A 26,742-nucleotide genomic window follows, 5' to 3' on the forward strand; every position below is an offset into this window, starting at 1 on the left:
GAATTCAGGAGGACCTGAGTTCAAATCCGGCCTCAGACACATAACACTTAACTGGCTGAGTGACCTTGGGCAAGTCACTTAACCCCATTGCCTAGCCAACCGAAAAAAAAAATCTAAAAAAAAAAAGTGAAGGATGAACAACTTACCACAGAGCATGATACATAAGAGGCTCTTAATAATGCTTGTTCCCAAATATATAAAAAAAATCAAATATCATATACTATAGCTAGAATATATAGTTGCTTTGCTCTTTTGCTAAGGAACAGGAATAGGGACTAGACCTATGATTTCATTGGCATAATGAACTCCCAGGAGAACCCAATTCCCGCCTCAAACCCAACCAGTTCAGTTTTGTGTCTTCTTTGTAGCTTAAAGTCTTAAAGTGTTGCCTAGAGTGCTAAGAGGCTAAGGGTCTTGCCTGGGGTCACATAACCTGCCAGAAGCAGGTCTAGAACCTGAATCTTTATGGCATGGAGGTTGGCCCTTTATTTACTTTACCAAACTTTCTGAGAAACAGTAACTGCACATCTCCACCTCACTCGATTCTGCACTGGACATTTTCTGAATGGAATTACATCTGAGGCTTCATGAAGAGACTTGGCTTTTAGCTCTTATTCAAGAAAAAGGGCTTCTAAATGGGATAGCTTGTGATGAAGTAATCATGTGTATGTTGTGCGATTGCACACAATATGCACTTGAGAACTATTAGAACATAAGTTCTTAACTGGAGGTCCTTGAACTTGGTCCAAAAAATTTATTTTGATAACTATGTGTCAATAAGGTTATTTTCCTTTATAATCCTATGTTTTTTATTTTATATATTTCAAAACATTTTTTCTGAGAAAGGTCCATAGGTTTCACCAGACTACCAAAGATACCCATGACACAGAAAAGGTGAAAAGCCACTACCTTAGTAGGAAAGTGAAATTAAAATTTAAGATACTTCAAAATTTCAAGGATCCATGACTTTGTCAGTATAGATACTTCTTTCACTGACCCCTCTTCACTCGAATAGATGCTCTTTTCTAGAATTTGTGTTATGATCATCTTTACAACCTGATGGCCCAACTTCTAGTGACCAGTTTCTCCAAATTTAGCTAGGTTGTTCTTTAATCAAAAGTATACAGTTCATCCCTGTGCAAATACTTGGAATATTTTTTTTAAGCTTTTTACCTTATTTGCCACAGAATGTGTTCCACTGCCAAAGCCTGAAGAACCTAGGGTCACTTCAAGGCCATGATGAAGCATCAAAGTAGTACATTCTTGGAAGAAATTCAAGATAGGGTACAGTTATTCTCAGATTCTTAAGTCATGTTTGCAAATAGCTCAGACCTATGAGTGAGGAAAAACATAGATAGTTCCATGCACAAATGCATAGGAGTCTGTCCAGAGTTTGTGAGGCCACACCGACCCACAATTTCTCTTATTAAACAAATAAGAAAACATAGTAAATTTAGAACACACATTAAGAATGCTGTATACAAGGTGACATAGAAACAGCGCATAATTATTATGGTGCTCATGAATTCTAGGCAGATGATTTAGCATCACCATGAATGCCCTGAACTTGATTTTCCTGTTGTTTACTGGACTCTACACTACAGATACTTATGGAAGAGGACGCTTTTCTCTATGAAAGTGAATATTAGCTGTGTTTAAACTTCTTTGAAAAAGAAATGACTTGCGCATTCAAATTTGCATTTCTCACTTTTTGTTCCAAGTAAAGGTGTTTAGCTATTTTTAGAAAACAGCTAACAAATAATCAATCATCAAACACCCCAGTTGGGACAGGCACATCATCATACACCACGAAGTGCAAAGTCTCAGGTATTAGCAATCCACCTTCAGAAACTAATAGATTTAGTGTTGGTGTTGTAGAAAGAAAGGATGTATCACTTTTCTTGGTGAATGTAATATGAATGAGTAATATGTGTTGCATTTGTTCAGGAAATGTATTTGCCTACCAACTGAAGTTTTAAATCCAACAAGAAAAGTCTGCTGAGAAATCATACACACACATACATGCAAGCTCTTAAAAATATCCCTCTTATCCTTCTTAAGTGCTATTCCATTCCAGGCAATATTAAGACTAAACAGTATGTGGTCATTGATCTCCTGGTGATGTTGCACTCTGGGAAATGCTGAGAATGTGCAGAGACATGGCTACAGTCGATAGATGAGCTTTTGAAGAAAATTTAAGAAAAGGGGGGAAAGGAACATTTAAATCACAGTGAGAAGTAGCAAGAAAGAGATCAACTAGAAAAAGAAAAGTCTAAGACACATAGTTTATTTTTTTTCCTTTCTAGACCCATTCTCCTGCATTCCATTTCACCTATCCTCTGGTCCTCCACAGTCCCCTTCTGTATACTAGCTCTAGGAGAGTAAAATTGCAAAGATTTCTTCTTCCTGGTATGGAGTATGAGATTAAATGAGACTTTTTTATTTCTTGGAAAAATTAGCAGCTGTTTTAAGTCAATGAAAAGTAAGATTAAAAGATACAGAGAGGCAAGGATCCAGTGTGCAGTATAGGCTGCTCCCTTCAGAGTCAGCACATACTTTAATCAACTCAAACAGTTTATGCTCAGCGCATTACCTAAGGGTTTTCTGATGATAATGTAAGTTTGTAAAAGACTCCTTCGAGCGTTCTCGTTCTCTCTCTCTCTCTCTCTCTCTCTCTCTCTCTCTCTCTCTCTCTCTCTCTCTCTCTCTCTCTCTGTCTCTCTGTCTCTCTCTCTCTCTCTCTCTCTCTCTCTCTCTCTCTCTCTCTCTCTCTCTCTCTCTCTCTCTCTCTGTCAGGAAAAGAGCTTGTATCTATTAGGACAAACCTCTGACTTAACACTGTTTTGCTGGCTAAGTGCTTCATTTTAAGGAGTGTTGAAGTCAGGCACGGACCCGTATGTATCCTTCAAAAACATCCGCTGGGTCTAACGCATTGATTTGTTGTGCTTAATCCTCACACAACAAATACAAACTAACTGAACTCCCCCAAAGGCAGAGATGGAATAGCTTCAAAACTTTTTTTTTGAAGGAGTAGGTAGACATGAATTGTAAACAATAGCTGTTATTTGGTGGGATCTGTCGGAGGAGACCGAGTTGGACGATAAGAGAGATCAAGGAGAAAGATCCCCAGAGTCTGGGTGCAGTGATCTTTTTTAAAAAAATCTTTCAGCCTTTGCACCCAGCAGACAACTGCTCCCCTTACGGAAGGTTTTGTGGGGACACACACACACACCCACAGAGAGAGAGAGAGAGAGAGAGAGAGAGAGAGAGAGAGAGAGAGAGAGAGAGAGAGAGAGAGAGAGAGAGAGAGAGAGAGAAATGTTTACTGTTGGCAGATTGAGAGAGGGGCTCCTGGAAAGAGATCAGGTAATGATTTCACAGCCATGAGCGAGGATTTCTGCGCGGTGAAGAAGTTGACAAAGGGGACTTGATTAAACATCCATGCATATTTATAGGTGCATTGGAATCGAGATACAGCTATCTAGATATATATTCATATATATTCCTACGTCCTATATATCCATATATATATTCATATATATGGATATATATATATACATATATATATATTCCTATATCCATGACTCCTTTGCACTCCTGCGATTTTATTTTATTGCTCCTTTAAGTGGCAGACAGATTTTTTTTTTAAATTCTTACACCGTGTTAGTAATCACTGTGTTATTTTACAATCTAGTTACTCTGCAGCAGATAGGAGAGAAAACTATCTCTCTCCCTCCTATTTGGCCAGACTAAGCGGGAGACTGGGGGGAAAGAGCTCCAGTAAGGAGGTCAGGGTTTGTTTAAGAAACATCAGAAGAGATCTGAAGTGAGAGAGGGAGTCCCCCCCTTCCCCTTCCCCTCCCGCCCTCCCCCCGCACCACCTCTCCAGCGTGCGTTGAGGTGACTGGCGAGTGTACAGAGAGCTGGTGCGGCTGCCCTCTCCTCCCCCATTGTTTCCAGTGTCTTTTTGCCTTTGTTATTTGCACTCGCATTGTGTTGTTTGTCTCTGAAGCCGCCTCATGACCAGCAAAGGGATTTCACCTCGTCCTTGAGAGCAACACAGAAAGAGTGAGCGAGCGAGAGAGACAGAGGGAGAGACACACACTCTCTCTCTCTCTCTCTCTCTCTCTCTCTCTCTCTCTCTCTCTCTCTCACACACACACACACACACACACACACACACACACACACACACATAGACACACGGGGGAAAAAAGGCGATCTACCAAAATCCATCTCCAATCTCCTCTTGTTTCCCCCCAGCCCATCACTGTTCCACTTTGCATCCCACGCAAGAGGAGACTTTAAAGAGACCGGGTAAGGTGCCTGAATCTAATCATTTTAACTTTGTTGTTCGTACAGATATTGTTGTGGGCAGATATCCAAAGCAGAAGAGCTTCCCTCTGCTGTTCACAGTGCTCTCCACTCAGCACTCATTTTCAGCTCCAGCTGGAGAATAAGGAAAAGGAAGCAGGCTGGGGGGGGGGAGAAGGGGGTGTAGGGAGAGGGGGTGGGGATCGGAGTTTCATGAAGTGCTTTATAGGAGGGGGATTGGGTTGAGGGTAAGGGAGGAGGCGAGAGGGGGGCATCTGGAGGCTTTAAACCTTAATGTCATCATCAGGGACAGCTGCCCAGTGGGATGCTTCAGCGTATGCGTCAATCCAGCCTAGAAAATTAGATAACTTTATATTTTCGTTGAGAGGCTTGTCTTTTATCAGGGGTGCTGGTGGTGGTGATGTGGTGGACTGTATTCTAGGGCCATCTAATTTTTTTTTTTGTCCATCTCTGACACGTCAGGGGGCACACCCTGGAAGTTGGACAAAGCCTTCTACTCTCCACCCTTCCTAGAGTTTAAGTGCCCCCTTTCTCCCCCACCCCCAACCTTTCTATTTCACTTTTCTTTTCTCCTTCGCCATAGCCCTCCCTCTTCACAACTGAGGGACATAGCTCATCCTTCATTATTGAGCTCTCCCGAGACAGGAAGCTTTAAATTATTTTAATTGCAACTACTTTCTGAGTATGTGTGCAAAGTGAAAAGCACTCACGTGTTTGTGTCACTTTAAGATCTGGTTTAGGAAGACTCCCTTATACTTCGGGGCTTTTTAAAAATAATGAGAGGGAGGGAAAAGAGGTTATGGAATTGAGACCATTTCCAAACTTGTGTTTGGAAATGTTTGAGAATGCTAGCTGCAGTTTGTAGATTATTGATCCACTTGGCAAGGAATTCACCCAAAGCCCGTTAGAGGAACCGATCGCATTAAAAAAAAAAACCCCAACACAATTATCTTAAGCAGTTTGTAAAGTAAGTATTTTCCTAGTTAGATTTGCACTTTCGAGTGTCTTGAAATGGTCCCCCAGCATGAATTAAGTTCAAAATGTTAATCATTTTAATCTTTCCTTCTAAGCTAAAACAGGTCAAAATGAGAACTCTCTGAGTCTGTACAGTTTCTCTCCCCTCCCCTTCCAAGATACTGATGGTGGGAGTCAATCCTGTCTTTTAAGAAGTTTCAGGACTTGTTTTAACTCAACTTAGATCCTAGAATATCTATAGCAATTTGTCAAGAAGGGCATGGTCAGATTTCCCCAGGGATTGCTTTCAGTCTCAGCACTGTACTTTATGCAAAGGCAGGACTAGAGGAAATCTGTGGGATTGGGGGTAATAAGTGTGGGAATCTGCAACAGGACTAGACAGAGTGATTTGTTTCCTTACTGCTCATAAATAATGGCTCCTAGCATCCTTTAAAAAAAAAAGCCCACACAAACAAAACAGGCCAATGAAGTAAAGGCGTGGGAGATTTGTAGGCATTGGACATTTCAATTAGGAAAGCAAGGGAGAGTTTTTGATCAGGATTAGAAAAGAAAATCTTGATTGCAAAGAGTGATTTAGCTAAGAGAGAGCTGGTTTTGAAATGTTAAATTATTTTAAAGTTTAAATTTTATAACCTTCAAAATGAGGAAGATTTTTAAACAGTATTTTCAGAGTTGCTGGATTTTTATCTGTCTAATTGTAAAGGAATTCAGTTGTATGTAGACTGCTGTCAGCTGAGATAATGAAGGAATCCAGTCTCGATTGCAGATGCATAGAACAAAGTTTTTGGCGGTGGTTCTTCTGGACTTAAATATAGCTCTCGTAAATTCAGCCACAGTGATTTAAAATCATAAATACTTTCATGGAAGTGATGTTTTCTTAAGCATCATTGCAAAGTTCTTTTGCAAATTATGTCATCATCTGTTTGTTTATCAGAAATATACAAAATAAAAATCACAAACTACATTTATAACTATTTATAACTGATGCAATAGTCCTAAACCCTTATACTAGTAGAAATCTTCTTTGTTTTTTCATAAAAGGTAGATCTTTCATCACATGAGGTGTTTAAAAACATTTAATTTAGGGGGTGGGGAAGGATATGCATAATTATTTAGTTATTTGTGATAATTATATAGCAGCATCCTTGCTCAAAATTATTTCACTCTCCCCATGCTCTCTGCCCCTTCCCAAACTCCCCATGCAATGGGATTCTTTTCTAATAACCTTATAAATGAAAAAATTAGGAGGGATTTTTCTTTCTTTCTATTTGGTTGTGCTTTGTGAATGAACAATGTAGCTTAATCTGATTCAAACAAGAAAACTTTAAAAATCTAGTTTCATTTCACATGGAATTCATGTATTAATTCTGTTGTTGGGTTTAAACTGTTCTGGTTGAGTGATATGCTATATACAGGATTGAAAACTCTCAAACATGTTTGTAAATAATCTGGCATTTTAGATCCAGGGGTTATTTTAAGTTAACTTAGTTTTACTTTATATATGCATGAATGCATTTCCTGTTTAGTCTGATATATGGTTTTTGTCAAATGTTAAAATAAATTTATGTGTATTAAGATGCTATCTTGATAGAATGTATGGCAGTAAATAGAAGATAATGAAAAAAGTTTATAGTTTCTTGGTAAATGATGTCTTTGTCTTATTCCTTGTGTGGGATAAGGCCTGAAAATGATGGAATTTCAAGTTTTCCAGCATATTGGTCAGAAGTATAAGAATAACTTGAATGGTTCAATATTTTTCCCATGAGGCAAATTAGAAACAGTGCAATGCTTATAAAATATGCCTAATCACCCTTTTAAAAAAATTGATGTTCACATTTAAACAAGTCAGAATAACCTGATTAGGTTTATTCAGTTTGTATAAGCATGTAATGGTTCCCTATAGAATGAAATTTGTTCAGAGTAGACTATCCCCCAAATGCATTCATTTCAAATATAACATACTTTTAAAATAAAACAAAATTCACTTTTCTAAAACTATTCTTGTTAGACATTAAGGATTGTTATAATCATCATTATAATTCTTACACTTAGTCATCCATGAATTAGAACATGTTATGATAAAAATTTTGAAAGTGACCTGAGAGACATAACTGCCTAGGCCTTATTTTAGCCTGATAAATGTAGTTTTTATTATTGAAAGGAAGGATTCACCTAGCTCCTTTAAGAAAAACAAAAAAGAAGATTCTGACCTTGGACTTTAAATGATTAATATAACAAAAATTAATTTTGATTCATATGTTGTTTTAAAACTCTGTTGGTAAATTGTCTGCATTTGGTTTGCATGTGTTAATGATTTATATTTTGAAGCTTCTCTTAAAAACAGCATTTTGATTCATTTTAAAAAATGCCACAGTAAATTATCTAAATAACTCTTTGAATAAAATCCCTAACTGCCTCAATTCCATGACTGAATTAGAGGAGTATGGTGTTTAATCTAATTATGATCTGTCCATTATTCCATTTCTCAACTAGAGATGGTAGGAGAATTGAAATGGTAACTGTCTTAAATTTGAGAGTATTTTTTTTCTAGGTGTGATGTAAAATAAATAATATCCCATACCTCCTATTTATAAGAAGTGTTTTAGATTTGGAGATGATAAAGTTTGTTGCTCAATTAAATTTTGAGTGCCAATCCTCAGAGAAATAAAACAAAGTTTTATTAAAGTATGAAGCGGTACAGCCTTAAAAACAAAAAAGATGATGATAAAACCTTATCGGAACTACTGAGTTACTGAAGGATGGTGTATATCTTAAGGTTATAGAATGAGGTTGAAACTTAAGGGTCATGAACCACAATTGGGGGAAGGCCACAATTTGAGTGACTCTAGGGGCAAGATTATTTAGTTTTTCTAAGCTTTAATTTCCTCCACTCTTAGAAAGGGGAAAGGCCAGTCCTAAGCAAAATTGTGAAGTAGGGGACTTTGATTTTCGGTAATGCTTTTTCTTAGGTTTAGTATCCTCCTAGATTTTCTGGGTCTCCATGCTTACCTAAGGACCCCCACTGTGTTGCTTCATTAAGGCTTACCATCATTCAGTAGCACAATCAGGACATTTTCTTTCCTAATAACTAACTCATACCAGTGTTGCTGGAGAGGAGAAGACTTAGTAGGGACAAGATACCTATCTTAAAGTATTTTGAAGGACTATAATGCAGAAGAAGGATTACACTTACTTTGTTTTATCCCAAAGTAACAGTGAGGAAAAGTGGCAGAGAGGTAGATTAAACTTGATGTAAGGAAAATCTTCTTAACAATTGGAACTTTCTAGGTGGGTTTTGGAAATAATGGGTCCACCTTTACTAGACATCTTTAAGCTAAAATTAGATGACTACTTGTTGGCTCTCTTGTAGAGGGGATTCATTGTCAAGTACCAGTTGGATTCTGAAATCTTTTCCTACTCTGAAATTCTGTGATTTTCGTATCAGAGTTTTAAAACAAATTAGTTGCCCAACCCAGATTTGACCACCTCCTTTTCTAGTCATACATCTCTCTGATCATGTCCTATATGCCACTTGTCTTGTGCAATTTTCAGCTGGTAATATTTGCAGCTTATTCATGCAAGCCATGTACCTCTCCATTGCCTCTTGGGTGACCTATAGCCATGATTCTATAGAGATTATAGTGTTCCATGAATCAAGGCCATACTGCATCCCTGGAAGAATATTGATGTTTAAAAAAGGAACCTTTCTTTCATGATCATTAAAAGTATTGTGCAATTTCTTCAAGGCAATTCACCTCCTCTCCTATTCCTTTTCAAATATAAACTTTGCTCTTTTTCCATGTGCAATGTATGTTCAAGATTTAGGTATTGATGGGTTATCCATCCAATATCATACTCTTTTTTTGTTTTTTGTTTGTTTTTGGTGAGGCAATCAGGGTTAAGTGACTTGCCCAGGGTCACACAGCTAGTAAGAGTCAAGTATCTGAGGCCAGATTTGAACTCAGGTCCTCCTGACTCCAAGGCTGGAGCTTTATCTACTGCGCCACCTAAATGCCCCCTTAAATCATACTCTTGAGAGGTGTTGTTTCATTCTTGGTATTTATATCCTTAGAACCCAGTGCATTGCATGGCACACAGTGGATTCTTTAATATAATATTTAAATACTTTAAAATACTTTTAAAATATAAAATACTTTCTTATAGGGATAATTAGGTTAAAAACTTTTGAAAGATTGTGGATATCATTAAGGCTGGATACAATTAACAAAATTTCATCTGACAGTAGGAGTGTGTGGAGGACCTTACTATTTATTATCATATATTTCTTTGTTCATTTGGACCCCTCTGGTAACACTTTGTGATGGTGGAACATACTTTTGGCAAGCATGTAGCTCACTGTTTATACCTTATGGCTCTGAAAGAAATTATGTGACTGGGTCCACTCTGAATTGACATTACATAATTTCAACTGGTCCCTCACTGCATCAAGGCAAACTTCTTACATCTCAGTAGTCAGTTTGTGATCTCATTCACAGTAGCTTTTCTAAACATTCTAATCTTTCCTCAAGTCCCCCACAGGATCCCTTCCATACCCCACTATTTCAGATGATGACATCTTATACCTCACTAAAAATAATTGCGGCTATTTGTTGAATTCCCTTTTCACTCCTCGTCTCACATCTTCCCTCACTCTTTTCCTTCAACTCTACCTCAAATGAAGAGGGTATCCATCCATTACACATCTCTCAACATAAACCCTTGATCTTATCTTCTCTACTCCCATCTTCCCTAGCAGATTGCTATCCACATCATCCTCATTTGCTAATCTTCAATCTCTCCGTTTCCAACTGATTCTCTATAGCCTACCGATTCACTCAATCTTTTTTATCCTTTTTAAAAACCCAAAAGGAAAAAAAAACCTGCCACTTGATCCAACCATCCCCACTAGCTACTCCCCTATATTTCTCCTCTCCTTCCTCTGCTCTCACTTGCTTCTAAACCCCTTGCTCTCTGGCTTCAGACCTCATCATTCAACTGAAAGTTCTCTCTAAAGTAACCAGTGAACTCTTAACTGCTAAATATAATGATCTTTTCTCAATTCTCATCCTTCTTGACCCATATTTAACTGAGGATCACCTTCATTCTGGATGTTTTCTCATATCTATGTTTAGGTGACTGTTTTCTTCTGGTTCTCATACCTGTTTGATCATTCTTTTGCAGTTTCCTTTGCCCTTTCAGTTCTGTCCTGGATCTTCTTCTCTACTCCCCCTTTACTATTTTGCTTGATGAATTCATCAGCTCCTATGAGTTCAACTATTCTCAGATCTATATTCAGACCTCATCTCTCTTGTGTTTCAGTCTTGCATTGCCAACTGCCATGTGGACATCTTAAACTGTATAGTCATCACATTTAAAACAAAACATTATCTTTTCTTCCAAATCCTCCTTTCCCCCCAACTTCTCTATTACTTTGGAGAGCAATATTATTCTCCCAGCAATCCAGGCTCATCGACTCATTTGCACTTACCCTATATATCCAATCTATTGCCAGATTTTATTTCTACTTTCACAACACCCCCATCTCTACACTCACAGAGCCATCAGTTTGGTGCAGTCATTCATCACTACCTACTTAGACTATTGCAATGACCTTCTAATTAGTCTCCTTGCCTCAAGTCTATTCCTATTCCAATTCATCCTCAACTCAGATGCCAAAGTGATTTTCCTAACACACAAGTCTTACAATATCAATATCAATAAACTCCAATGATTCCCTATTGTCACCAGAATTAGATAGAAGATACTCTCTTTGATATTTAAAGCCCTTTAGAAGCCTTTCCCTTTCTGCTTTTCTTATGCTTTGCTCACCTCCATGTACTCTATAATCTCCATTAGCAAATGGCATCAATACTTGGTGTCATTATTCCAACTTTCAACTCAGTGCCTTTTCATTGGCTGCCCCCCATGCTTGGAATACTCTCCTCCATCACTTATGCCTCCTGGCTTCTCTGGCCCCATTCAAGACAGCTGAAATCCCACCTTCTGTACCAGACCCTGCTTGGTCGAACCCCACCCCAACGTCCAACCACTCACTGTCAGTGCCTTCTCTTTCAGATAATATTGTATATATCTTGAATGTACATAGTTATTTCCATGTTGTTTCTCCCATTGGAATTTAAAATCACTTAGGGAAGAAACAATAATTTTGTCTATATTTGTATTGTTAGCAATTAGCAATGTGCTTTGCACATTTATTAATCTGGGCTCAATAAACGCTTGTTGACTGACTGAATGACCCGATATTACTAATCAGAGCATGATCAAAGAAAGTTAGTTTTATAATTATGCCTTTTGAGGACTCTTGTCTAATTTTGATTTGTACTAGGAAGACGCATTGTTTGGGGGGCTTTAAGGAAACATTTTTCTCCATTGAAATAAATAATTTTTAAGAAATAGTTAATAAGCAACAAGCAGAGTGACATTTTCTATGTTCTCTACCATTTAGTCAATTGTATGAGTGCAAACATGTAGTCTTGTGTATTATTGTATGCAAAATCCTACCTCTCTGTTCTCAAATCTCCCTTGTGACATTTGCAGATTATTCTCATAAAGATTTTTTCAAGATGCAAAAGTAGACATTAATTCAACTGTCATTTATTACATGCCTACTATATGCCACTCACTGTGTTTGGCACTGGGAATATCTTGATTAAAAAACAAACAAACAATCCTTGCTCTCAAGTTGCTTATATTCTACTAGAGGGAAATGATATTTACATAGCTAAGTCAATACAATACTATACACATACAATCATACACACACATTCCATAGTGGGTAAAGGATGTGGCATAGAGTGCCATAATGTGGCATTAACATAGCATAGTGAAGCAAGAGCTGCCCTTGGAGTCAGGAAAATCTTATTTCAAGTCTCAGTGCTGTTATCTATAGGCTATCTGATACTGGACAAGTTACATAACCTCTCAGTACTCAAGGCAACCTTACAAAAGTATAAGTCTCATAGCAATTAGATGGCACAGTGGATAGACTACAAGGCCTAAAGTCAGGAAGACTTATCTTCCCGAATTCATATCCAGCCTCAGGCACTTATTAGCTATGTGACCTTGGGCAAGTCACTTAACCCTGTTTGCCTAAATTTCCTCATCTGTAAAATGAGCTGGAGAAAGAAATGGCAAACCACTCCAATATCTTTGCCAAGAAAACCCCAAATGGGGTCACAAAGAGTTGGACACAACTGAAATGACTGAACAATAACAAGAAGCCTCATAGCAGATGCTGATCTGCACTGATTGAGAGATTTCTTCAACAAGAACTCCCTATACTAATGCATGGCAGATTTGGTGATATGTGCATTATAGATGACATTATTATATATTCTATTCAGTTATACATTAATACATATACATAAACACTTACTCTATGCTACTCACTGTGGTAGGTGCTGGGAATTTATCGTTGTTCAGTCGTTTCAGTTGTGTCCAAGTCTTCGCGATCCCAATTGGGGTTTCTCTTGGCAAAGATACTGGAGTGGTTTGCCTTTTCCTTCTGGAATTCCCTTCTCCATCTCATTTTACAGATGAGGAAACTGAGGCCAAAAGGGTTAAGTGAGTTGCCCAAGGTCACACAGTTCAGACACAGTACGTGTCTGAGGCCAGATTTAAATTCAGGTCTTCCTGACTCCAGATGCGGTGCTTCATTCATTGAATATCTAGCTGCCCAGGCACTGGGAATACACTTATTAAAAAATAGTTCTAACAACTCAAATGGCATGATCAGGAATGGCCTTGCAAAGGTTGTCTCTTTAACTGAGCTCTGAAGGAAGCAAGATAAGTTGGGTCTAAGGAGGGAGCTTATTCTATTCATGAGGTACAGTCAATGCAAAAGCAGAGATTGGGAATGAAGTGTATATGGAAAGCACCAGGGAGGTCAGTTTGGCTGGAATATTAAGAATATGAGGGGAACTAAAGCAATAAGTTTGAAAAGGTAGGCTAGAGTCTGATTGGAAAGGGTTTTAAATACCAAACCCTGTTCTATTTTATCCTCAAGGTATGATGGAGCCCCTGGAACTTCCTGATATCATCCAGCCTGTATGTTAGAAATATCAGTTTGTCATTTATATGTCCTAGAGAGAAGTGGTTAAGGCTTGAACTTGAGTGCTAGCTGTGTGAACGTAAACAAGGATGTGAACAATGTGGTAGAGATAGAATTGAGAAGATTGGCAACTGATTGGAAGTGGTGGGGGGAGGATGTGATGGAGAGAGAAAGAGTTGAGGATGACTAAATTTATAAACCTGGATTACTGGAAGAGTTAAGGTAGGGTAGGTTAAGAAGAGGAAATAGGGTAGTTAAGAAGAGGAAAGATTTTTTTTTGGTGGGGGCAAGATGATAAATTCTGTTTTGAACATATTTTCTTGCAATAGTGAAGCAACTTTATTAAGTGTGAAAAGAGTACATATTAAATACTTTGGTTTAGGTCAGATAACACAATATAATCTCCATATTAGCTTCTTTTTAATGGATGAAGAATGGAGGAATAAAGCATCTAGATGACTTATCTAAAGACATGTACCTAATGATAGGATCAGAACCAGCACTCATGGATTCTGATTTCTATACTGGCATGCTTTCTACTATATAATGATAAATAGTTATAAGTAAGACTGGAAAGTTCAGTGGTGGGAGATTCCAAAAGTCTCTGAAATCCAGACAGAGGAGTTTAAACATCATTTAGTAGTAAATAGGAAGACACTAAAGATTTTTGAGTAGGAAAATAATGAGATAAAAGTTATATATATGTATTTATGTAAATATAAATACATATACATACATAAACACACACACACACACATACACACACACACATATATATATATATATATATATATATAATATATATATATATATATATATCATGGGGCAGCTAGGTGGCAAGTGTATAGAGTGGCAGGGATGGAGTCAGGGACACTCATCTTCATGCGTTCAAATCTGGCCTCAGACACTTACTGGCTTCATGACCCTGTGCAAGTCTCTTAACCCTGTTTGCCACAGTTTCCTCATCTGTAAAATGAACTGGATGAGGAAGTGGCAAAGACCTCCAGTCTCTTTGCCAAGAAGACCCCAAATCTGGTCAAAGAGTCAGATACAACTGAAACAACTCAACTGCAATATGCTTTCTCCTCTATAATGATGAACAGTAATAAGTGAGACTGGATAGTTCAGTGGTGGGAGATTTCCAAAAGTCTCTGAAATCCAAACAAGAGTTTAAACATCATCACTGAATAGGAAATGATGAGATAAAAATGATGTACATAGGATCATAGATCTTGAACTGAAAGATATCTGGGATGATGTATATTCCAAGCTCCTGATTTTATAAAATAGGAAAGTGGGGGCCACACAGGAGAAATGATTTGAAGATCATGCAGTTAGTATATGTCAGAGTGGGTGGGGCCTGGAACTTTGGTCTTCTGTTTCTCGAGCCAGTGTTCTTTCCATTGTATCATGTTTAAGGAAGATCTGGCCTTCTTATACAAAATGGATTAAGGTGAAGTCACAGAGGTCAGTTAGTGGACTAGGGAAATGGTTATGAAAACGAGGGAGGGAAATGACAGTAGCTAATGATATTTTCTCAGACACTTAAAAAAACCTTTATTTTTGGCCATGAGAATATCATTAATGGTGGGAATTTCAAGCATCATAACAATCTCCTTGGGGGAGATAACTTTTTTAGTAGGATGACCTTTCAAGACCCCTTCAATCAGATCATAAAATCCAGTTGGCCATTTTCCCTCAAGTGGGCAATTCTATTAACTTCCTTGGGTCTCATTTTCTCATTTATAAAATAGGGATCATGCTTGCACTACCCATCCAGTAGGATCATTTTGGGGAAAGCATTTTATAAGCTTGTAAAATCTTATATAAATGAGCTATTGGTGCATGAGGCAGAGCAGCAACTTAGCAATGTAAGAAGAATAAATGTATTTTAAACATGTACATATGTGTATTTATATGAAATAACTTATTACTAATGTTTTTAATTCTATAAGTCATTTAATTTAATAAGTATTACACATGGAAAAAATTCTTGCCTTATTTGTGGTATGATTAAATTCCACCCTCATATACATACCCTTTACCCATGAGGCACCATATTGATTTTCTAACAACAAAACAGTGAATTAATAACAGGTATGGGAAGGAGTCCATAGTTGGACTTTGAGTTTCTGTCATCACCAAGCAATTATTTAGGGGCCTGAAGATCTAGAATCCTTATTGGGCCTGAAGAAGATCTTAAATGATGGCGATAGGGAAAAACAGGTAGGGCCCAAGAGTTGGAGTTGAAGTCACTCTCTAATGTCATGCTGTACGTTGCTAGCAATTCCATCATCGTGAAGAACCTTATGAAGCTTCTCACATCAGGTCTTCATGACTCCCTTGAATTATTTTCCCATGAATTAATTTCTTTAGAGTCCTGACCATTGAACACTAGTTTGTGATCAAACCCAGGAATGGTTAAGTGATGAGAGGTTTCAGTCTTGAGCTTTTTTAGATTCAGGAAAAAAAGGGGGGAAAGAATCACTTCCTAGTGATTTATGAGGTCAGCACTTTAAAATAAGTGATTTAGTCAATAGCAATTTTGCGCCTTGAACATTTGTCAAGTGAATGAATGAATAAATGATCTTCAATAATATAATTTTATAAGGATGCTTTATAGGGAGCAAGTGTAAAGTCTCTTTTCTTTATATCAACCTTTTACCCTCTGTAACTGCAGGCAAATCTACGGTATGCTATAATAGTGTAGATTTTGCTTTATATCCTTATTTTTTTAGCCTCCTCTCAGGTAAAATCAGAATGTAAGCACTTATTACGGTTTTAGCCATTGATAATCATCACTTTGTTATGAAACACAGCTAGGGCTAAGTGTGGCTATATAGAACCTACATTCAGGGAGAAGTACAGTACATCTTACCTTTCAGGTCATTGGTCTGTGGAAATAGGAATTTAATTTGACGAGACACTCTGTCGTTCTTGGATTTGGCTTCAAGGGTAATGCACTAGAAAGTATACTATTGACTAATGTGAGAAAGTGGGAGAGAGGACAGAGAGAATTCAATGGGCTTGGGACGCATGTTTTTTTGTCAGAGTTTGAATTCATCCACTTTTGTATTGGGGTGGGGTGGGGAAATATAACAAGTACCTTTACCAAAAAAAAATCATTTGGTGACTCATCATTGGCTCTCTAAAAGGTATATTAAGAATGGGATCTTTCTTACATAAGTGACTTTATACATTACAGATGTTTAAGGTAATTTTTTTTTATCATTTAATGATAAATATCCTCATGACAATTTTTCACGCTTTTATATTTAGTTTGATTAAATTTTAATATTACGCATAGTAGGGTGATATCAACATGTAATCCTCACTGACCTTGTCTGCTTTTAGGTAATTTTCCATAATCCATTAGGAAGACAGTATACTGTATAGTTTGGCCCCTTTAGGCTTTCTATTCACTTGGGAAGGAACAAGCTGCAAGCCTGTCACTTCATCTTGAGCCTCAAATACCTCACAAACCTTTTCTCCCCTCTCTGTTACTGTTTCTAAACCAACTTGCAACACCACAAAGAACTGAACTCAAGTGGCCCTCAGCACATCTCCTGCTGTGATGCGTCACACAACTAGAGGCACTTAGTTGCATTAGATTTGATCACTGCCATGAGCAGTCCTTCGATTGTCAGCTAAGAGATCCTTCAGGGAGTTGTCCCTTAATAGAAAGTCTCTTTTCTTCCCTCCTGTTGTAACTTTAAATTAAAAGAAACTGTAGAGAAGTTGGTGGTGTGGCAACAATTCATTCTCCTACACACTGTGAAACCAGTATATAAGAAAATTGGAAGAAAATTGAGTTATTATTTTTTTTTGTCGGGGGGGGAAGGCAGCATGGGAGATAGTGATGGTGATAGTGAATGAGGACCATGATGGTTTGGTTCATTATGAAAAACAATTAGTTTGAGAGAGAGAGAGATTTTTCTAACAGTAGTATCCTTTGATTTCAGGATCTGAAGTTTTGCTCCTTGCATAGAATACTGTGTATGGAAAGTGCTGAGTCAATATACATTTGTACTTTAAGTAGTGTTCATGTAATCCCATGATTTTTTTCCATTAGAATTTGGATGCAGTGTGGGAAAATGTCCCAATCAGAATCTGCACCTACCTGGTAGATAAGAAAGCATGATCTCATCATTGGGTTGTTAGAGTGTTTTTAGTAGGGGTGGAGTTTTAGGGACTCCTTTTTGAAAGAAGGTTTACAAAATCTAGGTAGCGTAGTATATAGTATAAATCATAGGTAGAAGATGGTATGTAGGAAATGTTTGAGAGTCAACAGCTAGGATGGATGAACATAAGCTAAACTAAAAATGCCCAGGATGATGAACAGGAGAATAAGGGAACCCAAGAGAGAATAGATTGCATAGAGAGTTGCCTGGTCAAAAGCCTCAAACCAGATTAATCCATTGGGCAATGTAAAGAGTTTACATGGTCTTGAGGATGAGAATGCTGAGACTGATGTGGCTTACAAAATAGATTAATTAGGTCTGGTACTATCAGAGGTTGAGCAAAAAGTCAACCCTGGTGTTTCTGGTGAGAGATTAGGGAATGTATTACAACTTTTTTTTTAGTGGATATAAAAATTAAACTATTGACTGCTATGAGACAATGAAAAACTAAGATATATTTGATGGTAAAAAATAAACACATAATATCTTATGTCAAGAAATTCTTGCATGAATAGAAAACAAGACTGGCGCGAAGTAAAGGAGTGATTCTTCACTCTTGCAACCTATCATTGGGCAGCTAGTATGTCTTTTCTTTTTGGTGTGTATGTTTTACCAGCCAGCACAGAGCTACTTTTGTGTGAGGATTACTCTTTAGGACCAGAGTCCAGAAGGCATTAGGTTGTAGCACAGCCACAAGTGTAGAAGTAAAAAGACAGTTGCCATCATTCATTCATCACTTTTAAGTCGATAGAAATTTCCAATTATAATGCAAGACCTAGTAAGGGGCTGGGGTGTTTACTATTGTAATGACTTCAAGTGTGGCTTGAGTACTGTTCGAAATGGCTGTCTCTCTGATCAGGAATGTCAAACTGGAAAACAGGTTTAAAAACATAAAAAGAAATTATAAACTTAACAGGAGTTTCACTAGTAATTCAGGCAATATAATGTTAACATCAGTGAGAGCCTCGTGGCTAAAACTGTGCACAGTGCTTTGGAAATAAAAGGAGATTGTGATAGGAATTAGCAGTACAAGGCATTTTAAGTGCTTTATTGCAGAGGCCTGTGATACTCTGTGAAATCCATGCTGCCTCCTTCTTCCTGCTGTGTTTAATTTCAGCATCTGATGCTATTACCTATCCTTGGAGAAAAAAAAATACTCCCTGTTAGCTCTTTAAAATGGCATATCACTTTGCATGAGTTTTCATCATAATGTTCCTAACTTTTTTTTTTTTAATAAAAGAGGTATAATGAAGTTTAGGAGCCTGCATACCACACCCAATACTTGATGCCATGAAATTGGTTAGGGTGTGGCATCACACTTATTAAGAGGACTGGTTAAAAACTAGTAGAGAAGATGGTAGAAATAAAGCAGCTAAGAGAATTAAGTCATAATTAGAATCATGTGAAAGTATGCTCAACTTGGAGCCAGGTCAGAAGTCAGGAATCTTAATTTTGTGTAAGGAGTTGTTATGAACAAGGTCAGACAGAAGCCAGGAGCAAAGGTAGCTTTTTTATTTCTTTGGAATAGACACACCTTTTTGATGTGATTCGAGTGATTTAGAAAGGTCTACCCAGATATAACTATCTCCCTCATTGACCTGGTATATGTTGTCTTCCTCTCTAATTTATTAAGTAAGGCTTCTCAGATCACCCTTTAAACTGTGTGATGGTTTCCTCAGACAAGGCAAAACTAAGTTCAAACACTCTGTGTTTCCATAACCACTCAGAACTATAGATCATGAGCCCTCGCAGATGTGTTTACTTTTAATAGTTGGGAAGAGGATATGATTAATTCAAATCAAAGGCTTTTAATGAAATAGTACAGCAAGAAAAATAGCAATAAAACATTTCCACCACAAACCTAGTTCCTACTCTCCCACATCCTGTCAGTAGGAAGAGATAGGGAAATATATAGAGGAACAGGCAGAGCAATCTCATGTACCTTGGGTGTGCACATGAAGAAGTGCTCTGACACAGATGGGTCTTGGAGTCTTCTGGTGACGTGATCACTCTGCTTTCATTGGGCCTGCTCCCTACTGGTCCCTGGTAGGGCTTGGTCTATTCTAGGCACGTGAGGTTCTGATGGATGTGTGGTTCCTTCCAGACTGGCAATCTCTTCTGGGCATTACTCCCCAAAGGTCTGATGTAGATGCTATTCATTGTTGCTGCTCTGGTCTTCTGATCACTTTTGGTCACTGACCAGTGTAGTTCCACTTGACATGGGGTTGTGGAGCTTCTTTCTAATTCTAGCTTTTGGCTTCAGCTGAAGTCCCCAACCAGGATGCTATCTCTTTCTCATAAGCTGAAGAGTGAGTTCTGTCTGCCATTATTCTGTCTGCCATGAGGTCCATAAGCTTTTTTTTTCCCTGTCACAACTTTCAGAAAGGCAAACATCCTGCAGGGGTAGGGAACCTGTGGCCTTGAGGCCACATGTGGCCCTCTAGGTCCTCAAGTGCAGCCCTTTGACTGAATCCAAACTTCATAGAACAATTTGTTGCAAGTTCCCCACCCCTGAACCAATCAATGCTGAAAGAAAATAAGTCCCTTTTATTTGGTATATTTAACTAAAGGCCCAGAAAGGGAGCTCACATAGTTTAACTGGAGATGCCCAAGGGAGCAAGAGGCAGCTGCAAAGAGAGGAGTGCTAGGGCATCAGAGTAAGCTTTCATATTGTGGCCAGGACCTATCCATCCAAACTAGGGCTGCCCATTAACCCTTTACCATTGGGGTCAAGACTAACATCTCCCTTTTGTTCTGCGAAGTTGAATTTGGGCTGCACTTGACCTAGAGGGCCACAGGTGACCTTGAGGTCCCAGGCTGCCCCCCCGAACCCCCCCCCCGTAAGGTATCCAGTCTTTGGCTTAGGAGAAAACAGTATCTGACTCGCCCTCAACATCTCTTCCCTGACCATCCTGCCCCCCTCCACCCAATAAAAAAGGTAGAGATATGTCTGTTTCTCAGAGCATTTGGATAGAAGAACTGTTTTCTTTGTTTCAAAGAGAATCCCTGTTCTAGGCAGCTCCCATATAAGTATACTTTCAGGCTTAAATCTTGTTTTTTTTTTCCATTCAGTATTTCTGCTCACTGAGGAGAGTTTTATCAGGAGCCTCTACTTGATTTAGGGTTAAAGAGTCCATATAAATTGCTACTTAATTAACACATAGGAAAATATTTCAGTATCCTTTTACTCTTACTTCAAATTACCAAATTATCATAGGATCCAGGTTTCCCTCAGTTTCTCAATTCTAAAATTGTTTTCCTCTCTGAAGATGAATCGAGGGGGTTGGGGGAGAGATAAGAGAAGAAAACTAAGCCCAAGGGCAAGTTCATTATCTTTCACCTGCCTAACTACATTCCTGGTTACATAATACATATATACACAAACACACTTTTATACATATATGTGTGTATATGTAAACTTTTTCAGGCTTTGAACCTTCTCTATACTTGAAATTGCCAGTATTAAAAAGTCCTCTTTATTCTTTCTGACCAAACTCTATTGTATCCTTCCCCTTTCTACTTCCATAGTTTCTAACCTTGCTCAGATTCTTATCAACTGATTCCTGGTCTGTTGCAATATCCTTCTCACTGGCTTTCTTGACTCAGTACCCTCTAACTCAACATTTACATCATTGCTAGATTAATCTTCCTAGATTATCATGTTGGTCATTTCACCTTCCTATTCAAAATCTTCACTAACTCTCTCTCGTCCATAATACTAAGTCCAAATTCCTCAGGTTGGCATTCAGAGACCCAAACTGTTCTACTTAACATCCCTAAAAAATTCCTTCTATTTCCCAACCTTCTTACTTGTTTTAAATGTGTTTCCCTTGTATTTACCTATCAGGTTCTTACCCATTTTGCAAGGTTTGGGTCAAATCTCTTCCTTTCTTTCTGTCTTTATCACTTCAGCTGTAAAATCTCTGTTTCCTCAAGCATAATATTTTACTATCTTTACCATGTATAAAACACAACACATGGCGTTATGTTGTTTCTGCACAAGCCATTGCCCCAACTAGATCCTAGGACCATACATTTAGTACTAGAAAGGACCCTGGATTTCAGGTCCAACCTCCTCATTTTACAGTTGGGAAAAAAGTATACCCAGAAAAAGTTAAATGACTCACCAATGGTCACACAACTAAGTAGCTGAGCTAGGATTACGCTCATTTCTTCTGACTTCATATGCTAAGCTTCTGGAAGGTAGGGAGCTGTCGATAATCCATTTGTACTCACCAGAGCCACATAGGACCTAGCATAATACTTAGAATAATGTAATTGTTCAATACATGCTTTTTCAATGAATTATTGAATGAAGATTAAAAAAGGCAGAACTGACTGTTAATGGTTAGAAATAAGGACTTGACCTATGATTTCACTGATACAGGGAATTTCCATATGAAGAAGCTTTCTCTACCGTTGAAAGTCGGCGACTTTTCTGCAATTTATAATCTTAGAGCACTGTCTGGCTGAAGTGCAAAACATGTGGCCCACAGTCTGTATGCCATTCTCAATACTACTGAGTAGGCCTGAACCATATTTAAATGTAATTGGGAAATATTTAACTAAAAAATTAAAACAAAAAAAATAAAGCATCGATGACATTACATTTTAAAATTAAGTCAACATGTGGCTTGTTAGGTTACTAGCCTCAGTTTCTGTTTGAATCTGATACCAGTATTAAGAGGTTAAGTGACTTGCCAGAATAACATAGCTACTGTGTATGTGTCATAGATTATACTTGTCGTGTGTGTGTGTGTGTGTGTGTGTGTGTGTGTGTGTGTGTGTGTGTGTGATAGATCGTACTGTCTTCCTGCTTTTGAGGCTAGTTCTTTATCCACTATGCCATGCTCTCTCCCCTCTGACTATGGTCACCATTAAAATGTATGTATGTTAAACGATCCATTAGCATCCACTAGTTTATTATATTTTCTACTTGATGCCTTGGATCTTATGGAAATGAGTTAGAGGACAGGTAAGTTTCAATGGGAGAGAGTACAGAAGTAGTAGTGACAAGACTATGGGATGAAGGGCAGAATGTATCTCCTGGGGAGGGAAGGAAAGGAGGTCATTCAAGTGAGTACTAACTATGAAGTAGTACTACCAGTTGTAAGTGCTTCTCAAGTATAAGAATTAGGAAGCAGATTAAAGGGGGATTTGAGGTTTGTGAGTATGGGGTTGATGGTCTTTAAAATAACAGAGTAGTGGAGTACTGAGTTCTGTTTTGTATAAACTAGAGTCATAATGACTTAGCATTTCCTTCTGTAAGCCCACCATTTCCTCATAGTTAACTAATAATAGGTTGAAACCAAGCTGACACCATTATGCCACTAGCCCTATGGACCTTAGTTCAGGGAATACAAACCTTTCTGATATCACAGAATGCCTTTGCTTTTTTTTTCTCTTTTCCTAATTTTCCTCAGATTCATAAAATCATTCAAACACAAGAAATATGAAAAAGCTTGGCAACACTTACACATCTTGAGTATCGTTCAAAGTTTGAAAAACTGTAAATTGCTTAACATATCTCAATATAAATTAAACTGTAAAAGCTCGTTAAAGTTCCGTCTGAGCAGACTGAAGCTGACCTAGAATTGCCCCCAAATCATCCTGTGCCTAAAATTAGTAAAGATTATTGTCTTTATTAAGTTACTTAGAATTAGTAAGTAACTTTGTTTTGGTTTTAATTTTAATCTTTCACTTCTTTTTGGTTACATTTTAATCTTAATGTTTAAAAATGTCTGTTCTTTCTTACTTTATCAGTATGTTCTAGAGATTTTGATTAGCATACTTTGAGCATCTCAAAGAAACAAGAACTAAAAAAGTTGAACACAACCTTTTTTGTTTTTTTACTTTTTTGTAAAATGTGTAAATGAAAATCAGATAAGGAGCCAATAGGTAAAAAAGTTTAATAAAGTCAACAACCATAGAGTTAGGAATATAACAAGATATTGCATCATACATGTGAAAATTTTGTAGTTGCTGAATTGTTCATCATGTCTTAGTCTTTGTGAACCCATTTGGGATTTTCCTGGCAAAGACACTGGAGTGGTTTGCCATTTCCTTCTCCAGTTCATTTCACAGATGAGAAAACTGAGGCAGACCAGGTTAAGTGACTTGCCCAGGATCACACAGCTAGTGAGTGTCTGAGGCCAGATATGAACTCAGGAAGATGGGTCTTCCTGACTCCAGGCCCAGTACTCTATCCACTACACCACCTGTTGCTCTAAAAATTGAAAAATAACTCATTGTTTAAAAGGAAGAAAAACTGGTACCCCGGAGGGGTTGTGATTTTTTTTGTTAACATTACTTGTATAGTCTGTGTACAGATAAGTATTTTACCAATATTAAATGACGATGTATGGATTGTTTATTTGTTGGAGACAAGCTAAATTAGAAAATATTTCCTAAATTATTTTACTACAAATTTCATCTTCTTTATCCACACTTTTATGATGATCAGACTGATACAGTTAATGTTTTTCCTTTATGTTCAAAAGATTTAACATAACAGATGTGGGATTTTGTCCTGAAGATCAGTTTTTCTAATGTTTAATAGGCATGATTTTGCCAAATGAGTAAGGTAGGAATACTTGTGCTAAAGAAGGAATTTTAATTCAGCTACATTTCTTCACCCAAGAAGATCAGGGTTGTGTTCCTGTTTTGACTTAGTTGTTTAGTGTTTTCTATTTAATTGTATACCTTTTCACTATTTCAATAGACTCTTTTTCAAAACATTAGAGAAAAAAGAAAAGTTGTCCTTTCAAATATAGTCCCATGCTGCTGTCTCTTTTAAAAGGACAAGAGTGTTTTTTTTATCATTATGAATTTAAAAATTAAACATGAGACATCATTTTCTTCTAAACTTTTTTTGCATCAATGTAACTCTTTGTTACAATTTCATCAATAATTCAAACATTAAAAAAAAACACCATAGCATGGGGCATTTTGGTACTTAAACTGTGTTCCAAAGAGTTAATTAAATAATCCTGAATCTTAACTGTCATATGTTCTGATGAAACAACTTTTACAAAGACAGAGGTACTGAGATAAAGCCCCTCTAAAACTATGAAACACTATTATATCTGTTGCCCTTTTTTAATACTAAAAAACAAATAACAAAGGCACCCTCCTGCCAGTGTTCGAAGATGAAGGAGCATCTTCTAGAGGTGCTTTTGTTGGATTTTTTTTAGTACAGTTTTCAATGCTATGCAGTTACAGAGTGAGCTATTTTGGAACTGTGCATACATTAGTGTTCTAGTACAGCATTATACAGTAATGTGCGAAAAAGTATAAGATCACACCTTGTTTAAATTTGCAGTTTTTGTGCATAATCTGACAGTGAACCCTTGTCAGGTTTTTTGACTGTATATAGAAGAAAAAAAAGTTTACAGAAACCTACAGATCAGTGCAGGTTGTGTTTGTGTGACAGTTTAGAGTAGAATTTTTCTTTTGGGCTTAGTTTTAAGTCATTTTCTGAAAGATCAAAGAGTTATGCTAAAGTCAGTACATAACATTTTTAAATCTAGTTCAGTTATTTAGTTTTTCCTGACAGAATAGTTCTAACTGCACAATATAGCCATACACACGAAAATATAGAAGAGATGTTTTGCTATATATGTAAAACATAAAACCATATATTAATGAAATTTATTTTTAAAACAACAGTCATCAAAACTCACCTATCCAAATGAGTACAACAGTTTAAGATATTCACCTTGAGAGGCTATGAAATTATTCCCATAATAAAGCATTTTTCAGTCTTTACTTTAAAGAGCTAACCCTGACCCACTCCCCTTTTAAAAAACAAAAACCTGAAATAACAAATAATAAAATGATGTTATGCAACTTGGTCACTCCCTCCTGTTCTTCACTAGACTAAAAGCTAAATTACTTTTGGTTGTTTCTAAAAATAAAACAAATCCTTAAAGAACAATGATATGCTATTATACAAGAATGGATTTTTTGGGGAATTCGAAGGTGCTTCCCTGTTAGCTGTAACATTTTATAATTCTAGAAGGCTCAGAAAACAGTTCTTCAGAGGACTAGAGTCAATAAGTCAATAAATATTTACCTAAGTACCTACTATGTAAAGAGTATTGTACTAGGTGCAAAGAGTCAAAAAAAAGGGTGTTTTTTTTCTGTTTTTTCCTTTGTAATGGCAGCATCACCAGAACGAGGGAACAACTTAGTAAGCTGACTTTCTGAAGGAAACAACACTCATTTGGATGGATAAGTTCTAGTTTGTTTAAAATTAAATCAATCATGTTACTTGATTGTGTTATTATGTTAGTCTCTATAAGATAAAACCAAGACAAATATTAATGCACCCTTTTTGATTAATAACCCAAATGCTTTACGTGATTAGTAGCATTTTCTGTGATTGAGACAGTTATAAACTCATACAATATTTACCCCATTTTAGAAGATGCTTCTGATAATGGAACACAGTACCAAGACTTATTCAAGTACACTGGATTTATTTAAGTCTAATTCTACTATATTTTGCAGATGCATATTAATATATGCTTATATATACTCAGGGACAGTTTATGTATTAACTTTTAGGTCATTAACTGAGAATTTCAAAGCATTTGAAATTTTTATCTGATTAAAAATCACATCTTTATGCAAATACTCAACTATTGTCTATCTTCTTGATCTTCAAAAAATAAAAATATGTTACTGAACATATGCCCAAAGGTAAACTAATTCTACTTAAACTCTGAATTTTTCCTAAATAACTTCTTTTAGGAAGTTATTTTAGGGTATTGTAGTACTTGGAACATATTACAACAATTTAGTACTTGGAAAATAAATATAAAAAAGGGTAGTACAAAATCTAGGAGATTTGAAATCAGTAAATCTATCCTTAAATCCTGGATTTAAAACAGCTGTAAAATTATGGGCAATTTACTTATTATTTTAAAGCCTCAGTTTTCTCATCTAAAAAATGGGGATAGTCATGCTTTCACTGCCTATCCTATTGGATTGTTGAGAGTAAAGTACGTTGATAAAATTTTAAAGTGCTTTATAAAGATGAATCGTTACTGTTGTCTAATACTAGTTTTTGGAATGAAATCGAAATAATGGGTATAATAGGAAGTAGTGTTTGTGTTTATATTAAATCCTAATTTTTCCTCAGTTTCCACTTTGAAAATTTTTATTTGTAGTGGATAT

At 37.0% G+C, this 26,742-nt stretch overlaps 1 protein-coding gene across 2 annotated transcripts in view; it reads left to right on the plus strand.

Annotated features, from left to right (window-relative positions):
* The first annotated feature begins 3,905 nt into the window (after positions 1–3,905).
* The window catches only part of SOX5 (SRY-box transcription factor 5), a 1,266,595-nt gene continuing 1,243,758 nt past the window's right edge, over positions 3,906–26,742 (plus strand). For both annotated transcript variants that reach the window (XM_020994275.2, XM_078155084.1), the window contains exon 1: positions 3,906–4,317. The gene's annotated coding sequence lies outside the window, so the exon portion shown is untranslated. The remainder of the gene's footprint in view (positions 4,318–26,742) is intronic.

Source organism: Phascolarctos cinereus, unplaced genomic scaffold, assembly GCF_003287225.1.
Source record: "Phascolarctos cinereus isolate Bilbo 61053 unplaced genomic scaffold, phaCin_HiC Scaffold_1;HRSCAF=81, whole genome shotgun sequence".
Lineage (NCBI taxonomy): Eukaryota > Metazoa > Chordata > Mammalia > Diprotodontia > Phascolarctidae > Phascolarctos > Phascolarctos cinereus.